General features: G+C 46.3%; 1 protein-coding gene across 33 annotated transcripts in view; it reads right to left on the reverse strand.

Annotated features, from left to right (window-relative positions):
- The window catches only part of ARNTL (aryl hydrocarbon receptor nuclear translocator like), a 109,533-nt gene that overhangs the window by 37,007 nt on the left and 48,619 nt on the right, over nucleotides 1–23,907 (reverse strand). For 17 of the 33 annotated variants that reach the window (XR_003115676.1, XR_003115673.1, XR_003115674.1 and 14 more), the window contains exon 3: nucleotides 184–309. The exons of 4 other annotated variants lie outside the window; for them this stretch is intronic. The gene's annotated coding sequence lies outside the window, so the exon portion shown is untranslated. Of the gene's footprint in view, nucleotides 1–183; nucleotides 310–22,962; nucleotides 23,018–23,907 lie in introns of all 33 variants that reach the window. 12 more of the 33 variants (XR_003115677.1, XM_025357452.1, XM_025357451.1 and 9 more) reach the window with 2 other exon arrangements.

Genomic DNA, 23,907 nt, shown 5'->3' on the forward strand with positions numbered 1-23,907 from the left:
GACATGAAGTACCTCCAGAATCCCCCACTCCCTTTTTTGACCAGTCAAACAACCGCATGAGGTGGAATATCCCAAGTTTCAGAGTTCCTGGAAGAAACTACGCTTCCTAAAGGAAGAACTGCCATGCAAGCTACCAATAATCATCAGTTCACAGGGGGCAGGAATGGGATACTACTTTGTTACCTGAAGTTACAGTTCTTACACCCCAGATCCAGCTTGGGAGGAGTTAGGGGCCTCTGGACTTGGTCACCTCAAAGCGATTTTCATGTTTTATAATTTCTTTTCAGGCGGTCAGCTTCTTCCAAAAACCTACAGTGGGGGCCACAAGAAAAGAAAACCCAGACAGGTCACTTTGAGGTACGTAAGTGTAAAAATCTCCTATTAGCTAAGGGAGACAGTGGAGATGGTTCATGATTCCTAATTACAGGGAGGAAGGCTGGGCGAGCACATCACATTCTACCGGCACGTACCACCCCTTGCTGCCTGGCCATCCTTCAGCTTCTTGTTAAAGCTAAGTTGCAAACACATGAAAAAAATCTGGCAGGAGATATTTTCTGTGAAAAACAATGCCTTGAAAGTTACTAAAACTGGATTCTTGGGCATGTCCTTAGAAGAAAGTTAGTTGTGTTTTTTTTTATTTCTCCTACGGGGTCAAGTAATCATAATTGTGAAAACTTGCTGAGTGTGATTTTGTGTCAGGCTCTATCCTTATTGTTTCATGTAGATTAACTCACTGAAACCTGAAAGTAACTCTATGAGGTAGACACTTCTGTGTTCTCCGTTTTACAGAAGAGACTGAGGCACAGAGAGGTGGAAAAACTAGCCAAAGTCACATAGCAAGAGAGTGGTAGCCTCCAGAAGCTACCTCACTGCTGAAGACACCACTTAGCTCTTGCTAGGTTGAAGGTAGTAGCCTGAAGCCAGACAACAAGAACAATGAAAAACAACAGAAAACAAGTCTTCAGAAAACATTAAGCCGAAACATAATGCCAGCAGAACCAACACCTGAAACGAACTGCTGAAGCAAGCTCCTCGGTCTAAAGAAAACATCAGTGAATCTCAAGTGCATCTGGGCACATACGAAGTTAAGAAAGAAAGAAATTCTGAAACAGGGTTCATGGTAGCCACGTGGCAGTGCTGCCCTCCCACTTACTGAAAGGACTGAGGGGTCTCCTCTCCACCCTATGACTCATGTGGAGGATTCCTGTGTCTGGCAGGAACTGGCTCTGAAAGGAAGAAAAGGGTCACCCCACATCCTCCTAATCCATCCCTGCACTGCCTTGAGATGGCAAGATTTAGATTTTAAACAGGGCTTTCCTGACCTTTCTGAAGCAAAAATTTTGGCATTTCAAATTTCACTGGTTAATTCTTGCAGTCTTTGGGGTATCTCTGCCTCGATCGTTATAGAGATCTCCAAATGAATATCTGCGAATACAACTGCTTCCAGCCTCCCAAGGCATTCATTCCCCATTGCAATCTGATTCAAGAACCCTCACTTTGGGATTCTGTTAACCCCAGTCTGGGCACATGCAAATAATGTGACCAGAAATTCTGGGCTTCTCGTTCTTGAGCCTCAACTGGGAAAGCAGCAGCAAATGGATGTGAAATCCCCAGGCTTAATATACGTAATTCCATCTAAATCTGATTCTCTGTTTAGGTCACACGCTATCCTCCCAGCCCCCAAATTAGCAACCCAGAACCTACCCTGGGCTTCCTTCTTCTCTCCCTCCCACACCCCACAGCCCCCACACAGCCCTCTAAGGGATGGGCCCAGCCACTTCCTTCTAGCTCCTTCACTGCCTCTGTTCAGTCTGCTGTCCTCTCCAGCCCCATTCCCTCCCCACTGTGGTCAGAGGCGGGACACCTCCTTGCTCAGACCATTGCAATAGCTTCACTGCTCCCCCTAAGTCTTCCAGACAAAGTTCACCGCCCCCCCAGCAGGAAACATCAGGCCTTGCTTAATCTTCAGCCCAACCCTCCCATCTGCTGCCCAAAGCCCCCGACAGACTGAAGACGATAGTTCCCAGAACCACCTGCCTCTGCTGGGCCCACATTTCTTGGAGGTGTGGCTCCCTTCAACCACCCTGTCACCTGATAAACTCCTACTTTCCTTTCCTATGCCTGCGGGCACACCTCCTGGAGAAGCCTGCAGAGCTGTATCCTCTCTCCCTGGCTCTCCTGCAGCAGCTCCTGCCCAGGTTCCTTAACGCCCTGTGGCCATTCGCTGCTTGTAGGCGTGTCTCCTCCACCACCCATAAGCTTCAGGTAGGTAGGGCCTTATTTATAGGCATCTCCTGTGCCTAGTCTCATGCCTCACTCCAGGTGGTACTCAACAAATGCTAAATAAATGAAGAACTTCATGTCCTTTCTCGTTCTCTGAGTTCCCTGAAATTTACTTAATTATTTAATTATTTTTTGAGACAGTCTTGCTCTGTTGCCCAGGCTGGAGTGCAATAGCATGATCTCGGCTCACTGCAACCTCCGTCTCCTGGGCTCAAACTCAGTCTGCTATGTAGCTGGGACTACAGGTGTGCACCACCATCATGTCCAGCTAGTTTTTATATTTTTTGTAGAGAGGAGGCTTTGCAATGTTGCCCAGGCTGGTCTCAAAGTCCTGGGCTCAAGCAATCTGCCCATCTTGGCCTCTCAAAGTGCTGAGATTACAGGCATGAGCCACCATGCCCGGCCCTGAGTTCCTTGAAATTTAGATGAAGGATCCAAATTTCAAGCACTAAACTCCATATGAAATTTCTCATTTTGATCAATTTTCCCAATATTCAAATTTACTTTAAAGAAATAATAATAATAAATGCTAATAGATTTTGGTACTTTTGCAAAACAAAAATCAAAAAGCCTTTTTAATTTTTTTTGAGACAGGGTCTCACCCTGTTGCCCAGGCTGGGGTGCAGTGGTGTGATCATAGCTCACTGCAACCCAGAACTCCTAGCCTCAAGTGATCCTCCCACCTCAGCCTCCCAAGTAGCTGGGGCTACAGCCATGTGCCACCATATGCAGCTAATTTTTTATTTTTAGAAGAGACAAGGTCTCACTATGCTGCCCAGACTCCCGGGCTCCAGCAATCCCTCCATCTCGGCCTCCCAAAATGTTGGGATTATGGGCATGAGCCACCACGCCCAGCCTCAAAAGCCTCTCTTGCATGCTTATATAAGGTAAGGAAGCTAAACCAGTTGTGACACTTAATTAACATTATTTCTGGGAAACTGTTTTCTGCCCAAGAAGGCATTCTTAGATGCAAGAACAACAAATAAAACAACAAAAGATAAAAAAGAAAGCCTCTTCTGGGCTACTTCCAAAAGGGATTTGAGCCAAAAGAGGTGCCTTTGAGAGGGTACCCTTGCCAAGGGTGGGCCCTGAGGGCCGCCCTGACCCGGCCATCCACATGGCATGTGGTGAAGATGCTCTGGGGAGAGCGTGGCCTGTGGTCCTGGAGTCAGGGGCTGCAGGTGTGCCCACTTCTGAGCTAGAGAGTCCCAAAGGTGAGATAGAGTCTTGCTGGACCGCCAGAGAAAGCAGGGCATGGAGGGACTTGCACAGGATGCCTTGGAAGAATGTGAGGGCACCCTCCTTTCCACCGAGGAGCATGGCGAAAGGATCTCAGGGGTCCCACAGGAAGGAGCAAGGAGGGTGGAAGAGAAGTCACAGCCCAGCCTGCCCTGCAGAGAGAGGCCTTGGCAGCTGAGAAAGGTGAGGGCATCAACCACTAGAAGGCGTCCAAAGGAGATACAGCTGCTCCTCTGAGCAGAGCAGGGTAAAGCTGAACACTGCCCCTCAAGAAACCCATACCCACTATCTACAGGAAGATGATCACATCCAAGACCCCCAATCCAGACCAAGTGACTCTCCTTTCCCTGGTCCCTGCTCCAGCACCCTAAAAAGCAAAAGAACAGAAAGGTGAGCCTGGCAGAGTGGATCAGTGTTCCAGGCTGAGCTACCCCACCCAGTGGGAAGGTTCTGCACAGCCTGGTGGCAGGGCTGGCCATGTGACTGACCCCGACCAGTGAATGAGAGCAGAAGTCACAGCCACAGCCTTCTAAAGGACCTTTAACATGTGTTCCTCTGTCTGCCCAAGACCGTCAATTTCCCAGATAGAGGCTCCTCCTTTAGCCAAGGCCCTGGATGGACAGTAGCACAACGAAGAAATAAACCTTTGCTACAGTAAGCCACTGAAATGTTGAGGTTGTTTATTACCAGGGTGACCAACTCATCCATTTGCCCGGGACCTTCCCATTCAGCACTGAAAGTCCTGCATCCCAGGAAATTCCTCTGTTCCAGACAAACCAGGATGGTTGGTCCTATAGTCAGTGCTATTGTACAACTCATCGTATGGTGACAGACACGGGCAGGAAGAAGGAAATTAAGACTAGGATTCTACCGCCACAGATCAAGCCTGATCCAAGAGCAGGAACAGGAAACAATGGCATTTACAATAAACAAGTTTAATCTTCACAATAATCTATCCATTCATTGTGATCATTATCCCAATTTTCAAGGTGAGGAACTAAGAACTGAAGAGGCAACTTGTCTTACTTAAAATGACACAGCTAGCAAGTGGGGATGAAACCCAGGTGTGTCCAGCTTTACTGCTGGTGCTTCTAACTACCACATTGCTGCCAATCCTGCCTCCAAAAACCACCTCCCAAAAGTATAATACAGAGACAGAAGCAACACAAACAAACAAAACATAAAAAGCAAGCATTCCTGGAAAAGGAACAAGGAGAATTTATAAGAAAAAGAAATCCTGGGTCAGGAAAGCTACAGGAACTGAGCAAACAAGTTATCTCTGAGCTTCCTGGCAGCCAGGGCAGAGAGGGAAATGCTGGCTCTCACTCTTTTAAGACCTGGAAGTGTATCAGGGAGTTCATCAGGACAGGCCTGAGCAAGGAGAGCTGTCTCTGGGAAGGTTCTCTCTATGGGACCTGAGTAATACTATGCTGAATGGCTTGGGGAAAACAAGTGTTATAAAAGAACAGAGGACTTCCCCCTTTTTAAAATGGGACCCCAGTGAAGGCCTGCCTCTCCTTCTGGCCCACAGTGTTACCCCTAGTGTGACAGCTGGGTGGAGCTCTGTTAAAACACTTGGTGAAGCCCCAGAATGTCACTTGGGTAGCAGCCTTCCATGATGTGGCGAGCTTAGGAAAATAGGGACAATAGTGAATCAACACCCTTGACGACTCTGTCTAGTATCCGTGTGCTTACTGATCTACTTCTCCACAAAACTCCCAATCCCAAGCAGGGGTGCGTGAGTTGCCACCTCTGCTTTCCCACAACCTACCTACAGGGAGCTGGCCCTGGGCATAGCACATGCTCCAGAAGTACTGCTCTCCTTCCCCAGCCCAAACATACATGCAGATGGCCCCTGGCCCCACTCTTCACTACATGGTGCCTGCCCTGATGTCTGCAGAGGGAGTGAACACTGAATTGCTCTGACCTGTTCATGCTCTGATCTGTTCAGAGGGCGGTGCCTCTGAGCAGAGGTAAGAGGCTGATGGGGTCCTGTCCCCATTGCAAGTCCTGCCCGACCTCCATGGTTACTGTGACCGCCTGTGGGGAGCCTTGCTTTGCAACAGATTTAGAAAACCTTCACTGAATGTCAGCAGATGCCTTGAACTTAAGGTAACAGGTGTTTGCACAAGGATCATTCAATAAGCATTTCTCTAGCCCCTAGCAGAAACCACAACGGGGACGAAGACAGAAATCAGCAGTCCTTACGTTCAAGATGTCCTCAGTCCAGCTAGAGGGACAAGTGTTTTAATAAGTACATGTCAGCATGACCAATTCACAGGCAAGCCATGTTTACAGCTGTACAAGCAATGCACTGCCCTACTCCGGAGGTGCCTGGGGGTTTAGAAGTGGCAGATATTTGTTGAGTCATGATGACAACTCTCCAGCAGGTGGCAGTCAAGTGTCTTGAGGAAGGCGTGCTTTTTTTGTAGCAGTGGGGCATAGGTAAGGTACAAGAGCAGAACAGACGAAAAAATGATTTGTTTGTGGACTTGGGTGTGTGTGGAGGGGTGCTGAGGAGGTGTTAATAAAAGGAGAACGGACCAGCGAAGAGGTCTTACGAGGTGTTGCAGGGGTTTGCCGGGTGGCCTGGCTGGTAGGGAGAATGCCCTGAGCAGAGGACAGCAGTATATGCAGTGGTACTTCAGTCTCAAAGGTGCTGGTTGTCAGGTGTTGGGGTGTGAGGAGGGCCCATTTGTGGCCCTTGGGTACCCAAATTCAACTGGTAGCTCTAGACGCTTGTGGATCCCCAAATTAAACATCAATCAAGGAGACGGCATTTGGAGCTATGGGGCTTCATCAGTTGAGAGGATCCCGCAAGGAGTAAGATTTGTAAATCTGGGGCACTATGTCAATCAAAACAAGGCTGGTCTTTGTGGAAAAGAACCCCAATATCGTTGATAGAGGAGAGTCCACAGAATCCCAGTCTCCCAGACAGCTACTGAGGGTTGGTAGAGGGATTCAGAGATCTAACTAAGTCACCAAACAGGACTAGTTCCCCCAGGGCATGCACCTAGCTCAGTAAAGGCACTCGGTTTGCTGAATGATAAAAGGGATGTCTTCTTAACCCTTTGCCAAGTCCATCACTGAGGTGTAGAAAGAAAACAAGCTACCAACCCACTGGGCATCCTGGGGGGGACTCTTGGTCCTGGATGTGGAGGTACAGGCCACGGATAAGACAGCTGTGGAAAGTGGCCTGACTCCACCTGACCACTGAGCAGCCGCCCAAATTGAAGTGGCCCAGGATGAGGCAGCAGAGCAAACAAAATGGTCACAATGGGAGCATCTGAGTTGGCAAGCAGATCGAGGAGATTACTCTTTCAACAGGGCTGATTATAATGACTGCAGAATGAGTTGGAGTCCCAGGAACCATCAATCCCCTTAACATTTCCATGAAGCATCTGAAAAGGGAACTGATACCACTTAGTGCTTTTACTGCTCTAGACCCTTTATAACACAGTGATTCAAAGCATGCTCTCTGATGGGAGATGGCGGTCAAGTTTCAAATCCTGACCCCATCATGTATGAGTGCCTAGCGTTCAAATCTCAGGTCCCACATTTACCAGCCGTGTGATGTTGGGCACAACATTTAGTCTGTATGTGTCACTGGTCTCTGACCCGACCTGTAGGATAAGGATAACATTACCTGCCTCACAGTTGTGGTGAAGAGTAAGTGAGATATATAAAGTGCTCAGAATGGTGTCTGGAGCATAACAAGCCCTCTGTAAGTGTCATTATTATCTTCCCATTAACCATCACAACAGTCTCATAAGACAACTAGCTAATGTTTCATCCGCTATCTTACAGATACGGAAACTAAGTTTGAGAGGGTAAGTAACTTGATCGAGATCAGTGATTTTGTATAATGGGAAGGAAGATTTAAACACAGGCCAGTCCCATCTAAAGCCCATACTCCGTCCACTGTGCAGCACAGCCTCCATGCAAACTAAGAAATGGGCGCAGTCCAGAGGGTGCAGGGATTTACAAATTCTTCAAAAAGTACTTCCCAAAGTTCTGCCATGGAACACTAATCCCACAGGATTGTAATGATGTTATCTGGGGGGAAAAATCAGGGGCCAAATATGTATAGGGAATGCTGGGTTCAATAGTTAGGTGTTTCTTCTGCAAGGCTTCTTGGACCTTTAAAGATGGGCCCATGGAGGGTGAAGGTCTAAGGGCAGTGGAGTCTGAGTCCCAAGTGTATGCATCCACACAGCATTTATCACCTTACGTCTAACAGCCAAGGGTTCCATGGGGCACACAAGGGGAACCGTGCTCTGCAAAGCCATTCAGGATTAAGAGTCCCCTCCTGTGTGACCCTCCTCTCCTCCTGCTGATTTCCTCACCAGAAAGAGCTTATTTCCCAGCCTCTTGGCTCCTTTAAAAGCAGCCCAGGCTCTGAGGTTCATGTCCCACTTTTTCTTATGAGTGGTCTCTGGCCACTTCCTTTGCCTAGTGCATGCTCACTGGCCTGGCACTGTCCTATGCCCCTCATGCAGACCCTATGCATTTAGCCCATGGCCTGTCCCAGAACCAGGAATTTTTTGCAAGAGTTTTCCCACAGCCTAGACCCCAGAGATGGTCTGCGTTACCTGGAGGACAACATGGGATCTGAAGCCACAAAGAGAACTCCCAGGTGCTTCCTCTCCCCAGGCAGGGTCCAGGCCTTGTTCCCCTCTGCACCCCGGCACCTAGCACTCCACATCTGGGGGCAAGGCCGGGGGCAATATGCACTCTCTGTCTGCCACACCCCTCCAGTCCTGCCACTTCCACTCTGGGGACCAGGCTGGTGAGGCCAAAGCTCTCTTCCCAACCCTTGGTCTCAACACGCCCCTGCGTTCAAAGAGGGCACAGGGTACAATCCCTGATGGAAGCAAGAAGTATCAATGAGTCATGCTCAAGGACCAGCTAAGTGAAGGCGCATCCACCTGGCTCCTATTTCTTTTCATTGTTTTCCTGCCTGTCCTTGTCTTTAATTGCTACAGAATAAGAGGAGAGAGCCTGGTTCTACAGACTCAGGGGAGGAACACTCCTTTCACCAACCAACTTACTGCCTGAAGTTGAAGAAAATTCTGGAAAACATCTGCATCTTGTTCTAAAGGAAACAAAAGAATGCACTGCTGTTATTTGGTGGCAAAGGGAGAGAGGCCGGTGTGAGGGAGGGTGGAGTTAGGATGGAGCACTTGAAAGGTGCTTGTGTTTCTGGCTAGGGCTTAGGGTTTGCCAACAAGACAGGCAGGGCCAGGCGGCAGGGGCTGGGCTCAGGGCGGACTGAGACGCAAAGAAGAAAACCACACGCCTTCTTCGAGAATGTTGGGAGAATGGGAAGAACATTCAACAGCAGAGAAAGGGAATATTATAGGATCTTAGATGGAACGGCCTACACCTTTTACCACAGTAAAGAGCAAGGCCAACTACAAAGCAGGGTGGTGGGACCCCAGGACAGGCAGGAAGGGATGTGTGGGGCGGGAAGCCTGCACAACAGCAGAGCCTCCTGGCAGGGCTGGGCAGCGGGCATGTCTCCAGAGCAGGCCGGCCAGGTATGGGACCTTCCTGACAGAAGAGGAAGCAAGTGGCAGCAGAAGAAGAGGCTGAGGGTTCTCCCCCAGGTACCAGAAAGGCAGGAGAAGTGGGTTTTGACAATAGGCTGCCCCACGGATTCTGGGGTGACACAGTAGCATCGGCTAAGGATGCTGGGGGCATCTGTTATGTCCCACCCAGCACAGGGTTTGGCTGACTGGCAAGGAGGCCTCGGATGGCTACCACTGCCCCAAAACCTTGAGGCAATCCAACACAGTTTATTGAGAACTCACATATACCAGGTAATTTCTTCGGTGAAAGAATTGGTAATTTGAGTAAATTTCCACCACAAACTGCACGTAGTAGCCAAATTTTAAATCGGGACAATTTGGTAACAACGAAGACACTGTTGGTGCGCTGGCCCACGACCACTCATTAATCTCTCAACAAATATGTACTAAGGGCATCCAAGTGCCAGGCACTGTTCTCCACGGCAGTGCTGGGGATGGGGGTAGGGACACAAAAATCCTTGTCCTCATCTGGCACACCTCCTGGTGAGGAAGGCAAGAAAACCAAACAAGTAAGTCGGGTGCTGGGTGGCAGTGAGTGCTCAGGAGGAAAGTCAGAGATGGGGAGGAGGCAGACCACGGGAGGGAGGCAGTCAGGAAGGCCCCAAGGAGGCTGGACAGGAGGAGGTGAGAGGCGACAGAGGTGTTCCATGCAGAGGACAGCTGGTGAACAGGGCCGCAGGGAGCTGCCCAGTGCTAGGGGACCAGTGACTTGTGGGGACTAGGGAGAGGAGACAGCTGAGGAAGGTGGGGGTGCAGTCAGAGGGCCAGGCCTGGGGGCCTGAAGACCCCAGTAAGGATCTTGGCCTTGACTCTGAGTAAAATGGGGAGTGACATGATCCCTCTTAGCTTTTACGTCCGGCTGCAGTGGTGAGAAGACACCCTGTGTGTGTGTGTAAAGGCAGGGCAGAAAGCTGAGTTAGGAGACAGCTACAACAGTCCAGGGAAGAGATGCTGTGACTCAGCCCTCAGTATTAGGCGTGGGGGTGATGAGAAGCAGCTGGATTCTAGACATATTTCCAGGGGCTGTGCTGATCAATGGGATGTGAGGTGTAAGAGGAGTCAGTCTGAGTGGCCATGGCGGGGTGAAAAAAGTCAACTCTTGGTATGTTCTGAGAAGTTGATTCTTGGTATGCTCTAAAGGAATAGCCAATGGGTTTCCTGACGGTCTAGACATGGGGGTGACTCCCAGTCCATGAACTGCACAAAGGCCCCCAGCCAAGGGGGCAAAGCCACTTTCCAGGTACATGCCCCATGTGACAGCTGGAGGAAGAGGGCCCTGGACGCCATCCACCTATCCAGGGAGGAGCTGCTGGTTTGGGACATGTTCAGCGTGGGATGCCTATGAGATGTCTAGGTGACACCATAGGCCCTGCTGCTGTGAGTGGAGGTGAAATAGAGCAGTCACCGGCCACCCCCGCCCCTCTGAACACTGACCACGTCCCATTTACTGAGCATCAAACACGTGCCTAGGATGGTTCCTGCCTCGACATGTCTCCTTCGGTCCTCATAACGACCTTTTGGGGGAGGCATCGACATCATGTAGAAGATGACTGAGGCTTAGAGAGGTAAGGCAACTAGTCCAAGATCACACAGCTGAGAAGGGCCAGAGCAGGGACTGGAACCCAGATATGCCCAACTCCGGGCTGGAACTCTGCACATGCTCTGTTGCTTCAGTGACTCAGCAAATAAAAGCAACAGCTCTGTCCCAAGTAGGAGAAAGAGAGCAGGGCAGGCTCATACCCATCCCTCCCCCACCTACAGTGCAAAGATGTCAAAAATCAGTACCAAGGACGTGAATAACCAGTGCGCTGGCGGAATGGCACATCTGTTCAATGGGTTAACTAAAAGCCAGGAGATCCTTTTTGTTTAAACGTGAACAACTGAAAACCTTTCTAAAATGCACTTGTCCATTTGCCTGGCAAGCGCACTTGGAGGAAGATGATGTAATCTATAACGAGTCTCAGGATCTTCCGAGCCCTAGATCTAACATGTTGGTCTGAATGTATCCTGCCTGATCCCAGAAATAACCCAAGTTCCTCTTAATGAAAACGAAATCAGCTTGTTTTTTTCCCTTCATTTGTCTTCTTTTGGCAAGAAGAATTAAAAAAAAAAAAAACCCACAAACTTCAGTGATTTCAGTTTCATTTTTCTGAGCTTTGGATATAGTGAGTATCATGTTTCTGTGGTTCTGAACAGGCATGAGTCGTAGAGCTCAAGGTCATTTTTCTGAGAAAATAGTGCAGGAATCACAACAAAAATAACAACACAAAAACTAGTGGCAGAAACCACACACCAGGCTTTTTTTTCATGCTAGTCAGTGTTGTTTTGTTTAGTCCTCAAAGAAGAACTAATTAATTCTGAGACGGGTCAGATAAATCGCCTGAAATTCCTCCGTTCACAAGTAGGAAAGCCAGGATTCAAACTCAGGTCTGTCTGACTCCAAAGCTCTGTGACAACTGAAGCAATACTACCTTTTCTGAGTTAAAACAAAACAAAACAAAACAAAATTTCCTATAAATCAATAAAAAAGCAAATACTTCAGTGGAAAACTAAGCAAAGAATATGAATAGGAAACCACAAAAGATGAAACACAAAGACCAGTAAGTATACAAAAACATGCTCCATCTCATAACAGTCAAAATTTAATAGATAATATGCCACTTTCACTGCTCATATTAGCGAAGATTCTATTTTAAAGATAATACCAGTATTAGTGAAGATGTGGTCAATGGGCAGGTCAGTACACTGTATATCTGAATATAAACTGATATACCTTTTGACAAAGTAATTTCATGTCTAAATTAAATTTTATGTTTAAGAATATCATCTCTTACATAGTACTCTTTTAATAGACATGCACTGGTATCTGTTAATATATCAACAGATAAAAATTGATATACATTTAATAAATTTTTATTTAATTAATAAATGATTATTTCATTTAATAATCTTAGTGAACTGATATACATTGATATACATTGGTGAAAAAGGATTCAAACTTATATACACAATATTTCCCAATCATCTTATGTGTCTATAGAAAAAAGACAAGAAAAAATTCACCAGAATATTAAGACATCTCCAACTGGTGAGATGGGTCATTTTTGTTTTAACATTATAATTCTCAATTTTCCATCTTTTTCTATATTGGACATGAATTATTTATATAATAAAATTTCATAAACACAGAAAGGACTGAAAGGAAGTAAACAGAAATGCTGATGGTAGCTGTCTTCGTGGGCTGAGACAATGGGTAGTGATTTTCATCTTTCAATTTCTCTACCTGTTTCAAACTTTCTCTTATGAGGTTGTGTTACTTTTGAACTAAGCAGAACTGTAAAACTTAGTGGTAAGTATTCAGATTTTCTGTAACTATATCAACATCATAGAAAAGACTTCAACTAGTTTCCAGTTAGGAATAACAAAGGACAGGGAAATCACACACCAGCTACCCTAGATGAAAGCCTTGGGAAATTTCCAACACAGTGAGTGTTAAGGGACCAAAAGCTTACTGCCAGCCCACACATGACCACCAAGGCAGCATCTGACACTGGCACATTCACAGTTCATGTTTGCCTTTTAGGTGTTGTGTTCAGTTCTGAACGCCTGGCTATCCATGGCATCAACCCAACAGGCGCACAACATTGCTGCTCAGTACAGTCAGTGCTGGGCAGCATGTTCCCTAGTGACAGTTGCTCTCTCCTGGGGACCCTCCTGGATGTCAGACCTTTGTGGTCCAACTGAAGAGCCCTCAGGTTTCAGGGCAGGTAGAGGCCCAGGCTTGAGCAGGATGCTTCTGGTAGACTGACTACACCCACCCAACTTGGCCTACAAGTTACCCCCACGAGAAGCCTCATTACCTCCTTGACTTTCCCCTGGACCTGCCCACAGCTCCCGGAGTCAGTCTGACTCAGACTGAGGTGCAGGTAGAGGCCACAAAACAATCAAAACAAACTTAGTAAAGAGTGGGGAGCCTGGCTGGCTTTTCTTTCTTTAAAAGTCTATATGGGGACTTCTTAAATATATATATGCACAGGTGGGAGGAGTGAAAAAAATAGAGATGGCAAAAATGAAAAAATATGACAATGGAAACTGTTTCAGGCTCTTTTAGGATTATATATTTTCTAAAAGGGACAGGGGAAACATCAAAACACCTCATTTCTCTGACAATGAATGCAGTTAAAAATTTGGACTTCTACTACATATCCTTATGTAAAAGGACATTTCTAAGAGATATGAAACCATTTCTTTTTATTTAAAGTCTGTCTTAGAATTTTTCTAGCTAATTTGTAAGCATGTGTGTGCATGTGCACACTCTCTCTCTTGCTCTCTCATATTTTCAAAGACGCAATAAAAATATTTTAAATATGTCCTTAGCTCTCTTGAAATCTGTAAACAATATAACCTTACAACACTTACAATTCCAAAAATAATCAATATAATGCCCTAACTGTAATACAAAGAAGAAAGGAAATATAGTTAAAACTAAGACAGGCCAGGCGCGGTGGCTCAAGCCTGTAATCCCAGCACTTTGGGAGGTCGAGACGGGCGGATCACGAGGTCAGGAGATCGAGACCATCCTGGCTAACATGGTGAAACCCCATCTCTACTAAAAATACAAAAAACTAGCCGGGCGAGGTGGCGGGCGCCTGTAGTCCCAGCTACTCTGGAGGCTGAGGCAGGAGAATGGCGTAAACCCAGGAGGCGGAGCTTGCAGTGAGCTGAGATCCGGCCACTGCACTCCAGCCCTGGCTACAGAGCAAGACTCCGTCTCGAAAAAAAAAAAAAAAAAAACACTAAGACAATATGTAAATCAATATGCAAGTATTGAGGCACTGCTACACCAGAAAACATCATGAAAGACATATGAAATGCTTGCACCTATTCATAACAAATAGGCAAATCTTACATACTTGGTAGCTGTGTTCCTAGAAAATTCAGTATATACTAAAAACATGCAAAAATTATTTGTGTTTATTATGTGTTAATTGGAGTCAGATTCCAGGCTCGGATAATTTTAAGCAGGGTTTTGCCTACATGAATGCACTGAGCATTAGGCAACTGTGCTGGTGTTGGGCAATCTTTTGTTCCCCAAGCATTATATCTAGCACCCCTGCCTTCCCTTCTTCCCCCAATAAAGCCTCGTCTGGGTCGCTGTGACAGCCAGATCACCCACACACATTCCCATGATGTCCTATAGGGGGCGCGACGTACCCACTCAGAACTGGTAGCATTTCTACAGACAAAAAGAGGCAGAGAGGTTACCTATTTACCCAAAACAACAGAGAAAACCCAATGGCAGACTGGACTAGAATAAGAGAAGGAATAGATAGCGGAGGAAGAAGGAAGTTATTATTCTCATATTTATCTTTCTTCACTGCTAGACAATTGTGCCAAGCACTGTTATGTCCATGCAGAATCTCATCTAATCCTCCTGTCAATCTTCTGGGTTAGTACTATTATCATCCCCATTTTTCAGATAAAGACATTACCTTTCAGGGAGGTGAAGTAACTCTCATAGCCCTATTTTTGGCAGAACCAGATTTTACCCAGTGCTTTTTACATTGCTTCAAGCTGCTCCACTCCAGGTCTCTGAGTCGACGCCCCAGGGTCCCTCACTTTGCTGCTTAAGTCTCTGGAAAATAGTGACGGGAATGCGTGCTATCTGAAAAGCAACTCACAAAGAGAAAGATGGTTCAATCCCAGCATCTCAGCCCTTCTGGTCCTGTCAGTATATGGCTCTGGCCAGAAAAGCCCAGGCATCCCAGAGCACGGGAAGCAAAGACTCTGGATGAAGTCATGGGCCATCTTTCTCTAGACTCCTGGAAGAGCCTGGCTAGAGGCACCAGGGATCATTTCAGGAGAATGTGTATTTGGCACCTACATCCCAGTTTTGGAGGGTAGGTGGTCATCACATCCTTCCACCCCCATAACTGCTGGAGTTGTTCTCTGAGACTGAATATTGGATTAGGCACTTGAAGAGGTGACCCAGTTTTACAATTCTTAGGTACCTCTCTCCTACTTTCTGGCCATAAAACCATGACTAAGCACTTTAAACAAGAAACCTATTGCTCAGGCACCATGTTCACGAAAAGAAAACATCAAGAGCCCTGTATTTGTCACCTCGATCTAAAGTCACCATTTCATGAACCCTGTAGGGCCTGGCAGAGCTACAGGATGAACCCATTTGTTGGGGATAGGGCAGATGCCTCTGCCCTGCAGTCTGTTCTGTCAAAACAAATTCTGAAGGTTTCGTAGAAAATGGTTCAGCTAAGGCTCCTGTCAAATGATTTCTTCCAAATTAAGTTAAAGCAGGACCAGCCCAAGTCCAGTGCACCATAGGCTTATTTTTAGCATTATGCAGGAAAGGCTGTAAGATATTCTGGCACCACAACTAAGAGCATGGGCTCTGGAGTCACAATGCCCAGCCCCAAATCTCTGCTCTGCTGCTTGATTGTGTGGCTCTGGACAAGATGTGAGCCCTTGTTCCTTAGTTGCCTCACTGGTAAAACGAGGATGATGAGAGGGCTTACCTCACACGGTGATTTTGAGTCATAAATAAGACAATTCATGTACGGAGCTTAGAACAGTGCCTGGCCCATGGCAAGCACTCTCTGGATACATGTCACCTTTACTGGGATTAATACTGACTGCCATGCCATAGAAAGAATGGCTGAAGGCACTGGAGAACATAAACCTCGTGGAGGGAGATAGAGCGGGTGGAGAGGGAAAGGACGTGGGTCCATGAGCACTACCTTGAAACTTCTAAAGTGAAATTGTGCCATGCCTACGGACCTTTGTTCGGTGTTGCTACAAACAGCAGAACTAGGTCACTAAGGAAACACTGCCAAAAGGCAGATCTGGGGTCAGAATAAAGGAGGATTTTTAAGAGCCAAAGATGTCCATAAAGCAGGAGCAGGATGTCTGGTGCGGAGATGTCCGAGTGGGGCTAGCGGACTGCCTGTCACAGGCAGCCACTGCACAGATGGGATCCTCCTGCACTGGTGGGTGGCTAGAGGAAGTGACCCCTTAGGCCCCTGCCCACTGGACCATTCTGTCACTTTGAAAATAAGTAAATAAATGTTGATAGCCAGGGTGTGGCTGATCAGCCTGAAGGAAGGAGGATGGACTTTGCACCAGTCTTTACACAACCTTCAAAACTTTTACTTAATACTCTCAGAACCACATCTGGTGGTGGCAGTGGGGACAGGAATGACAGGTAATGGCTCAAAGAACCAAAAGTGTTTCTAGAACACCTCCTGGTACCAGACAATAATTCAGGGAATGTGTAAAATGACAGGGCTGTGACAAGCTATTAACATTTTCTTACTTTGGACGATTTAAAGAGTATTGGCTGGGCGCGGTGGCTCACGCCTGTATTCAAGCACTTTGGGAGGCCAAGGCAGGCGGATCACCTGAGGTCAGGAATTCGAGACCAGCCTAGCCAACATGGCGAAAACCCATCTCTACTAAAAATCCAAAAATTAGCTGGGTGTGGTGACATGTGCCTGTAATCCCAGATACTCGGGAGACTGAGGGAGGAGAATCACTTGAACCCAGCAGGCGGAGGTTGCAATGAGCTGAGATCACACCACTGCACTCCAGCCTGGGCGACAGACTGAGACTCTCTCTCTCAAATAAAAAAAAAAAAAAAGACAGTATCGATGACTAATGCCATTATTATCTGGGGGCACACAATATAGAGTGATCAAGTCTGCCAACTCCATGGGCTGTGACCGTGACAGGAAGCCTGGGGTCATTCCAGTTCACAGGCTACTTCTCAGCCTCCTCTCAGGCAAAGGTTTTAGTGTTCTTCAGCACCTCTTTGCCTCCAACCCACCCACACAACCTCTTGACCTGGATCTTACCCAAGTCAGTCTCCTGGCCGAGTCACACACAGGAAAAGTTGCTGGAACATAGTGAAATGTCCAAGAGCAAGAAGTAATAGAGAGAAAGAGGGGAATCTGCTTTGTGAAAATTCATTCAGAGCTGGGGCCGCCTACATCATGAAATAGTGTTACCTCTATTAACTACAGAAACAATTTTAAAACTAGAAACTGTTTTATCAACAAGAAAAATTGCTAGCTTGTATTGAAATTATAATCCAGATCCAAGAAAAAAATGAAATTTCCAAACTAAAGTTCATCAGCCATTTTCCAACTATTTCCTGTGTAATTGTTACTGCTAATTTATATATTCTCAACTCTGAGAACTCAAAAGCGGGTAAGTGGCTGTAGGTATCAAAAGATTAGGAAAAACAAATACGTGTCGGTGACCTTGGGGACATTCTGTGGACACACTAATTGTTTCCTATCTGGCAACACCTGGCACCATGTTTGAGAACCACTGTCCAGTCCGGCTAGGAACTCTGTAGGCAGGAAGATGAACCATCTCTTCTCAGAAAGAATGGATTCAATAACCCAAGGGCTCCAACTTTGGATCCCAGCTGCTGGATCTGCCCACAGCCCCAATTCCTCCCTCCCCACCTCTGACCTTCTCTGTAGTAGGTGGTTCATGTCCCAGCATGTCACTGTCTTTTACTCTCTGGTTGGTTGTCTGTCTGTAGCCAAACCCTAGTATATCTTCCTCACCCATAATCATTCCCCCTCACTTGTTCCTCTCCATGCTGGCCACTACAGCCTTAGTTTAGGCCCAGACCAACCCCGCCTGGCCTCTTCACATCCTCTAAAAGCCCTGGCCTTTGGCATCCCAACAGCCGACTTCTCCAGAGGCTTTCACAGTTTGCCCTCCCTAGCAAAGGTTTCCCTTCGTCCCTCTGCCCCTCCCAGCCTCAGAAAGAGAAGAAACTCCCCAAAGCCCACTCTGGCTCAGGCACTGTGCCTGACATGTAGACCAGGGCAAGAAAGATACAGGCTCACCACACAGGCCGGCACCAGTCCATTGATATTAGCTACCAGAACGCTACTCAAAGACACAGAGGGTCAGAAAAAACTCAAACCCACCATGACCAGTTATTATTCTCCTATCAGGGGTGGGGCCAGAGCATTGGGAACACAGCACTCATGCCACCCACTTGCTTTCCCAGAAAAGGGCAGAGCACTCCAGGGAACTCGGGGTTGCCTGTCTCTGGCCTGTGGCCCAGTCCTATGCTCCCAGTCCTATGCTCCCTTTGGTATTCCTATGAAATCACCTCAACAGTCCATTCCCAGGGCTCCTCCAAAGTTGCAATACTTACCTTCACTGCCTCCTGCCACCCACCATTGCATCATGCTTACCTTCCCACTACCACGTGGCAAACGTACTGCACCTTTTTCCATTAGAAAACTTTATAGCATCTACAAGCTTTTCCCAAGTGGGTCAGAAAGCAACTGATGTTACCTTTGCTTTGCTATCCAAATAGATTCCAAAATTCCCCACTCTCATTTTCTCCGCCACTCAACGAATCTGTTATACACACATAACTTGGTCTGCTTATGCATGGGGTGATTGTTTGGCCATCTTCGTGTCTGTGTCTTCTAAGACTGTGAACCCCCGAAGGGTAGAAATAAGATCTGTTTAATACAGTAGCTCCAGCGAGCAGAGCAGGGCATTGCCAAGAGAAGCACAGAGACTGCCACCCCAGCCCACCTCTGCCATGACTCTTAATGGGACCCTAGGCAAGTCACTCCCTTGCCTAGGCCTCCGCTTCCCCACCTACAATGAGACGTACTTAAAACTAGTGTCTCTCTGAAGGCCCATCTTGTAGCTCTAGTAGACTATGACAACACAGGCAAAAAAGCACTGGGTTTATGTCTCTTCATGACTATGTGAGCAACAATCACTCAGGGTTAGGCTCAGCAAGATATCACAATACTGCGCCTTTGAGTAGCACAGAACTGCCATTGCAATGTGTGAAAACCCTAAAGTGGATATTTAGTGCAATGGGATGGATGTTTGTGCAGCTAAGTATAATGGACAATGAAGAATGATTTTATCTCCTTTTGAGAACATAAGTATACTATTCTATATTTATCCCTCCCATCTCCTAAATTAGGCAGGAAGAACTTTTTCTGATCGGCACCCACTTGCCAATAATTTCGCTCTACATCTAAATGGAGAACAGGAGTCATATAAGTTCACAGATTGAATGGATGGTTGATTTACGAAGCCCTTAAAATGTGGCTGCAGGCCGATGCTGGCAACCCCATAATTAGATATGGCATGCTCTGCAATGATGTATTTTTTAACTGTTTTTTAATAACTCAGTTCTCCTTCTGGGATGAGGAGAAAAATGGAATTTGTTAAAAATAAATCGAGATTTTAGTGGCTTTTCAGCCTTCTGCTGCTTGTTGCTCAAAATATTCTATAAATAAGAGAAGCCCTGCCCTATAGTGCACTGTAAACACCCACAGACACTCAGAGCCAAATTCTTCCAATTATGACCCTGTGCCTGTTGCCAAGCTACTGCAAGGACCTACTTGAAAGGCGGCCATCTAGGCCATTTCCTGATTAAGCTGCCCTGTAGCAAGGAATCAAGGCCTGCTGCTTTGGCATTGTATCTAGTCTCAAATAATTACTCCGTGTTCCTGAAATTAAGCCCTTTCCTTGTGATAGAATTACAATTCAGAGGTAAGTGAAAGGCTAACCACTCACCCATCTGTCCATCTGCCTAAGTAGTGTGTGCATTTAAGACCCTGAGCTGTCACATGTTGGGCTTTATTTAAATCAGGTAGCAGAAGGACACTCACAACAGCATCTTTAACTGCACTGAGCAAATCAAGGTCAAACAAAAGTAGGTCAACTATGGACATGACAGGTGAGTAGATGCAGCCTGCCTTTCTGCTTAGTGGCTTCCTGAGTCATCAGTTTGGGTCACCGTTGCCCAGCCCAGCGGGCTGAAATGGTCATTTAAAAATCTGTACCGTACCCCAAGAAGGCAATGCAGTTATGTCAGGTGTAGGGCTTACTGCTCTGCAGTTCAAATGCCAGTGTGTGAGCTGGAACTGCCCCGGCCTCTGTGCTTCCACGCAGCCTCAACAAGCCATTGAAGAACTGCATGCAGAGAATCAGAAGATGACAGTGTGCCACACTCTCACTGAGAGAAATTACTTCCAGCACCTTAGAAACCAGAATGTTCAAAGCAGCAGTGGAGCAAAATGGGCTCTGGCCGGAAACTAATCACCCCCCACCTCCCACTATGAGGCTTTCATGTCAGCCCAACTGGGTGAGTGTTCAAGAGAAGTGTCGTCCACATTGGCCCAGAGACCTTCAAAAGGTCCTGTGACATGGCTCCTGCCCCAGGAACTCACTCTCTAAATGGGAAGCCCATTAATGAACAAGAGAATATGTGGTCAGATTTTCCAAACTCAACAGTGAGACCTATACACTTGGAGGGGCAGTGTGTTTAAAAGTAGGAGTCCTAGAAAACTTGGGACCTGGGTGGTCACAAAGCATTGAGCTCTTCAGGGAGGGTTCTGCTGGCCATCCGATGCAAAGGGGTCCTTCCTGTGACTCTCATGCTACCCCTGGGTTCTAATTTCTTAATAACTGAAGTGATCTTGTGTTCTTGCGCCTCCTCTGATTAGAATGTGAGCATCATGAGAGCGGAGACACTCTCTGTTTTGCTCGACTGGTTCCAGATCAACTAGAACAGTGACTGGTTCTTAGTAGGTACTCAACAAATAATTCACTGAAAAAAAACAAATACACACCAGACTCTCAGAAAAGCATATTTATACCAATCTCCCTCAATCCCTACAGTAATATTATGAGGTAAAACAATTAGATCTCCCATTCAATGAGAAAATCAAGGCTCAGAGAGGGTGCGTATTTTGCCCAGGGCTGCATCTAATAAGTGATAGAGGTGGAATTCAAAACCAGGTATGGAGTGTTATGATCCTCCCTTTGTAACGAGTGTCTATTACTTTGTATAATTTAGAAACAGCAAAAATGAAAAACTCTGAAGGAAAAACTGCTCATCAGAAAGAGCTTTATATCAACTAATCTTATCTGTGATGAATTCAGTTCTGGCACCCAAAATCCAAGTTCCATTTCCATCTACAGAGGACACTGGCAGCATAGCTACAGCAGGAGAAAGGATTCTGGGGCCTTCCTTATGAAAGGATTTGATTCCTTTCTTTCTGTAGGGCCTCAAAAGCCAGGCAGGGAGTGGAGGGGCCATCGGCACCAGCGATCATCATGCCTACGGCTGCTGGCTCCACGGTTCACTGGAAATGTTCCAAAGAGAGGCTCATAAGCAAGTCTGAGGTCGAGGAGTTAAAGTGTTTGTAATCTGCCTTCTCCCAAACCCATACCTTGAAACTTGAAAGGGAAAAAAAAAGCATTTTTTAAAGACTGAAATTTCAAAAATGTTTAAAATGAAAAGTAGAGATTTACATTTACCTGAATTGAGAAGATTAAACCCTGCTGAAGCTAAGTTTATCCCCTTTTTCAGTCTATAACTCACAATAAAATTCCTACTAGTCTGATGTTTTGGGCCAAGAAAGCCTCTGCAGTCTATCCTCTAGATGCAGGCAATGGCTTGAGTTTATGTGCAAATCAGCAGGTACATCTCATCAAAATGGCCAGGCCAGTTCTCATGTGTGAATACATATCTCAAATATGGGAAATAAATGCAAACAGCACATAGTATCAATGAAACAGGTATAGCGTTGCCAAGTTGCCTAACAACCCTTAAATACAAACATCCTGCAGAAACATTACACCCTCCATGGCTGTGAATGAGGAGCAGCACAGTGACAAACGAGCACATAGCCTTCCAGATCAGAAACTGTTAACTGGGATCTCTGGGTGGACTTCAGGAAAAATGTCTCATGAAAAATGCTGGGCTTGTATTTGTCTTGTGCATTTTTTTTTTTTGAGAGGGTCTATAAATTTCTTCAGACTCACAAAGTGATCTGTGACCCCAAAAGACTAGGACTACCCCTTCTGTTGCAACTCCTGTTTCATTTAGACAATGCTGCTGACACAAACAACTAGACAGGAAGCCCTTTCACAGTAAACACGATGATGGTAACAATCAGAAAAAATTGTCCAAGTTCTTACACAGATGATCCAGCCACCGGAAACTGTTTAGTCAATGACATAAAAGAGGTCAGTAGCTCAAAGGGACTGGAAAACTGCTGCGCCTTAGCTTGAGCCCACTGCCCAGACAAGGACAAATGGCACAATGAGAAAAGCACAAGGAAGTAAACTTAGGGGCCAGAAAGTTTGGGACAGGTGAACTTGGGAGCAACAGGAGAAAAAAACAATCTCTGGAGCCAGGCAGGACCTCACATACAGACTCAGTCTGTGACTTTGGGATGATGATGATGATAATGATAACAGCATCTGCGATGAGCTTTTATTTGCTGACAGCACAATGTCTGGCACATAGCACATACTTATGTACTTAGGAAATTACATGTTATTTCATTTAATTTTATTTTTCTTAGTTTTTTTTTTTTCTCATAAAAGAGAAGGGGTCTCGCTATGTTGCCCAGGCTGGCCTTGAATTCGTGGCCTCAAGTGACCTCCCACCTCAGCCTCTCAAAGTGCTGGGATTACAAGAGTGAGCCACTATGTCTGGTCATTTCATTTAATTTTTTATCACAACTCCGTATTATCTTCATAATATAGAAGATATATATATAAAATGCCTATATAATCTATATTATCTATCTACATATTATCTTTATCTTCTAAATGCGCAAAAAGGTTAAAAAAATTAAGTAGCATGCCCAAGGTCCCCAGCTAGTTGAGAATCAATCCAGGGTCTGTTTGGCTGTAAGCCCATACTCTTAACTACTAAGCAGTGGCAAGCTTCAGCTTCCTCATCTGTAAAAGAAGATTATAATGCTTACATCCCCAAAGTAGTAAGGATTAGAGAGAATGCATGGGAAGTGCTTACCACGGTGCCCGGCACACAGGAAGCCGTCTAGTGTAGATTCCTATGACATCGGAACCTTTGGAAGGGAGAGGAGAGGTGGGAGGTAAGCATCCAGCTATACAGATGGTACGGCACTTCACTTTTCACTTTGAAGGGCTTGACAAGCAGGATTAGGAATTCTGGACCAGGCTTAAAGGACTGGGATAAGGCTGGTCCAAAGGTAGTGAGTTATCTCCATTGATAGTTCAAACTCCTTGTTCTACTCTTTTTTTTTTTTTTAGACAGAGTCTCACTCTGTTGCCAGGCTGGAGTGAGGTGGCATGATCTCGGCTCAACTGCAACCTCCGCCTCCTGGGTTCAAGCAATTCTCCTGCCTCAGCCTCCCGAGTAGCTGGGACTACAGGCATGTGCCACGATGACCAGCTAATTTTTGTATTTTTAGTAGACACGAGGTTTCACCATGTTGGCCAGGATGGTATCAATCTCTTCACCTCGTGATCCGCCCACCTCGGCCTCCCATAGTGCTGGGATTATAGACGTGAGCCACCACACCCGGCCCCTTGTTCTACTCTTTCCCCGCTTCTCACTACTGCACTTGACTAGTCTGAAAAAATAAAAACTAAAAAAATACAATAAAATTTAGAAGGCTGGAATGACACACTCTCAGGGACACAGAGGGGACACACCTCATCAAGATGGGAAATAATGTGCTTACTTAGAGATGAAAGGCTTTTCATCAAAACTTGGAGAGGGTTGAATTTTTGAAAGAAGGAATCATTCAAGCCCACACACACACACAAAAAGGGTCTCAAAAGGCAGCACCAGACAGCGTGGCTACACCTGGGCCAGGAATGTGTGCCTGCTGCCGGTCTGCCTCCCTGAGACCCAAGGACGGCAAAGGCTCCTGTGTGTGTTTGTAAGAAGGGAGATGCTGGAGCCCCATTTATCTGTAAACCCCACCTGGAA

The sequence above is a fragment of the Theropithecus gelada genome, chromosome 14 (assembly GCF_003255815.1).
Source record: "Theropithecus gelada isolate Dixy chromosome 14, Tgel_1.0, whole genome shotgun sequence".
Classification (NCBI taxonomy): Eukaryota; Metazoa; Chordata; class Mammalia; order Primates; family Cercopithecidae; genus Theropithecus; species Theropithecus gelada.